Raw genomic sequence first — 3525 nt, 5'->3', positions numbered from 1 at the left:
ATATATATATAGCTTAGGAACTTATCCTTTCCACTTGTAATGAATATCATTATAGTTCAAACCCAAGTCACCCTCTACGCTTGGATGATACTCCTTCAACATACTTATGATCTTGTGGAATCTCAGCTAAAGGTTATGCAATCTAACAAAATGGAGATTTATGTCGACAAATCACTTATCTACCATCATCCAACCTAATTCAATAATAAATGTGTCATGTTACTCTTTAATTTTAAGTAAAGCCTCTGCATGCAATCACAAAAGCAACACATTGTGATTTTATGTCCAGTCATATTTATAACATTTAGTGATCTCATTCATTGACTCATGTTGGTCTTTGGCAAGCTCTAATACATACAAAAAAATAATTAAAAATTTTAAACTCCAATAAATATATATCATCATTTTACATTAGTTGTCTACCCGTTGACCACTTTTCTCTACTCACTTGTACATAAGTTCTTCCAGAAGTATATATCTTAAATAGAGACTTCTATATTATCTAATTTTTAAACTCTTTATTTTTAATAGTTAAATGAGCTTGGGTTTGTTATTAATATGTTCCTCCTCTTAAGAAAAAAAAACTTAAACTTTTCAACACCATCTCTCTGAATCACATTTAATATAAGATAATTACCCCACCAAGATGGATATTGAGATCACGAGAGGCATCGCCCTTTCAAGGTGCTTAAATGGTCTCTCTCTAGCATCATAATTGCAACAATTTTTATCTGTTAAAAATACTAAACAATTACAACTAGATGAAAGGCTACATTGTGTAAAGGAGATCAAACCCTAAATGGTTTTGAGAGGTGAAGACAATCATGCCATTATATTCATATATTAATTCAAAAATATGAATTATTAGATCATGTTAGTTAGCTTTAATACAATACTTCGTGTACACACACACATGCATATATGTACATATACATGCTTAAGTACCATTTGAGCATTAGTTTAGGAATTGAGATTGAAGTTTGATTGAGCAAAATCAGTTACGCTATCACCAGAAATAGTTAAACGTAGCTGAAATCATCATCATTATATTCATAATATCCCGGGAGGAGCAAAAAGATAATCATACATGGTCAGGGGTTCGAGGATTTTCTCTCCCACATCTGAGACAACTAATCTAGCAGAGGCAGCCTCTATCCTACCCCCCATGCTATCAGTCTTCGTGATGTCACCCTTTTCTTTCTTCTCAGGTTGTGGCAATTTCTCTGATGAAACTTCTATTTCTAGTTGAACAGGCTGTATACTCTGAATGCTTGCCTGAACTGATGCAATCTGAATCTGATCCAATATCTTCTTAGACGACTTATTACAAACTGTAGTCCATTCATCTCTTTTCGAGTACGAATCTATTGGAGTGATTGACTTAGCCAAAATCATTTTTACAGAACATTTTTCAGGTTCTTTTAAATACTCTTTCGGAATTGTTATATTCCCTTTTTTAAGGTTCCTCTCGAGCCAATCCTTGAAGATGAAATAATGTTCTATAGTATGTTTGAGCATTCTGTGATACGAGCAATAATTCGGCTGAACTTTCTTGTCGACCTCCTTTGGCCTCCTTGGATCTGGTAACCTGAACTCAAATTTCTTCATTAGACTTCTAAATATCTTGGGCAATGCTTCATCTTTGAAGGAATACACGACTTTTTGTCGTTCTACTAAGGATATCTTCTTATTCTCTACTTGGTATGATCCTCCTGCCGTGGTTGCTGGGCAGACTTGCCATACTGTCGCGTACGTTGCTGTTGGTTATGTTGTGATGGTGGCTGGGAATCCTGATGAAAATTTTCTGCATATATCTTTATTGGTTGTTTTCCCTTGTTAACTATTGCCACTGTCCCTGACTTCTTCTCGAATATCCTAGTTGTCCTGGATTTCTCAGCCTTCTCATGAGAATCCATATGCTTGGCTTCTTTTTACAGATTGTTGGCTTTGTTGAGCAGCTTCTCGAAAGACTTGATGGTGAGTCCCTTAAGCATGAAAGCTATTGGTCCATGAATACTTTTGAGTAGGATCTCAATCCCATGATGTTCCTGTAACTGAGGTTCACACTTCATGCTAAGGTTTCTTCACCTCAAAATATAATCTACTAGAGTCTTGTTAGGCCTTTGCTTCTCTACCACAAGATTTTCAATAGAAATGTGATGTTGTGTTCCTGCGAATCTTTTCACGAACAACTGTTCTAAGTCAAAAAATGTCCTTACTAATCCATTAGGTAATTTGGCATATCAATTGAAGGTTATTCCTGAAAAACTGCTGACAAATTGGTGGCAAAGCAATGCTTTGTTACCTCCTGTATTGCCACAACTAGCTCAAAAATGTGCTATGTACTGTCTAGGATTTCCAGTCCAGTCAAAGATCTTAAAGTTCGGTGCCACAAAACCCTTAGGGAATGGTATGGTAGGGTAAAGCATGAAACTCCTCTGGGTAGGTTCTACCCTTTAAAATCAATGCACCACCCTTAGATTGGGCTAAGGCCTCCCGAACTTGCTCGTCCATTTGTTTAAAATCCTTTTCTGGTATGACACTTTATGTAGAATCCCTCTTTTATTTCTCTCTTTTGTTGCTCGTCTCTGTTAGCTGAGGTGACTTCCCTCCTCTCATCCATGATTTATATAATTTCTGGCTGGTTGACTTCTGGAGAAGCTAACTGTTGCAGTTGAGATTGTTCCTGAGAAACAGCCATAGCAATCATAGCAGCGATCATCTCTTCCATTCTTTTCCACATTTGGTTGATTTACTCATCCTTCAGGAAGATAGCCCTATGCAGCTGACAATGACTTTATATATGCTTAAAAATACAAGTATTTAATATTGCTGCTAGAAGATTTAATTCCTCAGTAAGGTACCAAAAACTTAATAACGGTTATAGATTCGATAAGGATGTATATATAAAATATTTGACCAAAGAAAAATATGTTGAGATTTTCATACCTATTTTACACTGATTTTGATGATATTACACATTAAAGAAGGATATTTTTTTTATGTTTTGTTGCATGTATGATGAATTATGGACTTTTGGAGAAAAAGAAACAAAAATAGTGCAATTTGGAGCAAAAACGAGCAAGAAATGAAATTTTGCCCTATCACCTTTCGATAAGTCTTTCAATGCTTAATCTCTTTTACACTTCTTGCATATTTTTGAATGAGATTACACTTTAAAGAAAGGTTGTTTTTATGCTTATTTTGTAGGGCTATCTGTTATGAACACAACGCAACTGAAATGGGGCGAAAATGAACTAAAACAGAGCGAAACAGTGGAGCTGCACAAAATGGAGCCAAACAGAGCGAAACGGTGGAGACGACGCCCAAAACGGCGCTGACGGCGAGATTTACCCGAGAAGACTAAAACACGACAGAAAAACTCTCCGACAATGCCCTCGAGCCCACCGACGGCGCCCAGGACGGTTATGGGCTGAAATTCAATGTATTTGGACACTTTTTGGAAGGGTGCTTGTGGCAACTCTTCAAACTTCATCCCTACACTTTAAAAGAACGAATTTAGGT

This window comes from Phalaenopsis equestris, unplaced genomic scaffold (assembly GCF_001263595.1).
Source record: "Phalaenopsis equestris unplaced genomic scaffold, ASM126359v1 Scaffold000715, whole genome shotgun sequence".
Taxonomy (NCBI): Eukaryota; Viridiplantae; Streptophyta; class Magnoliopsida; order Asparagales; family Orchidaceae; genus Phalaenopsis; species Phalaenopsis equestris.
Note: the sequence above shows the minus strand (reverse complement) of the source record.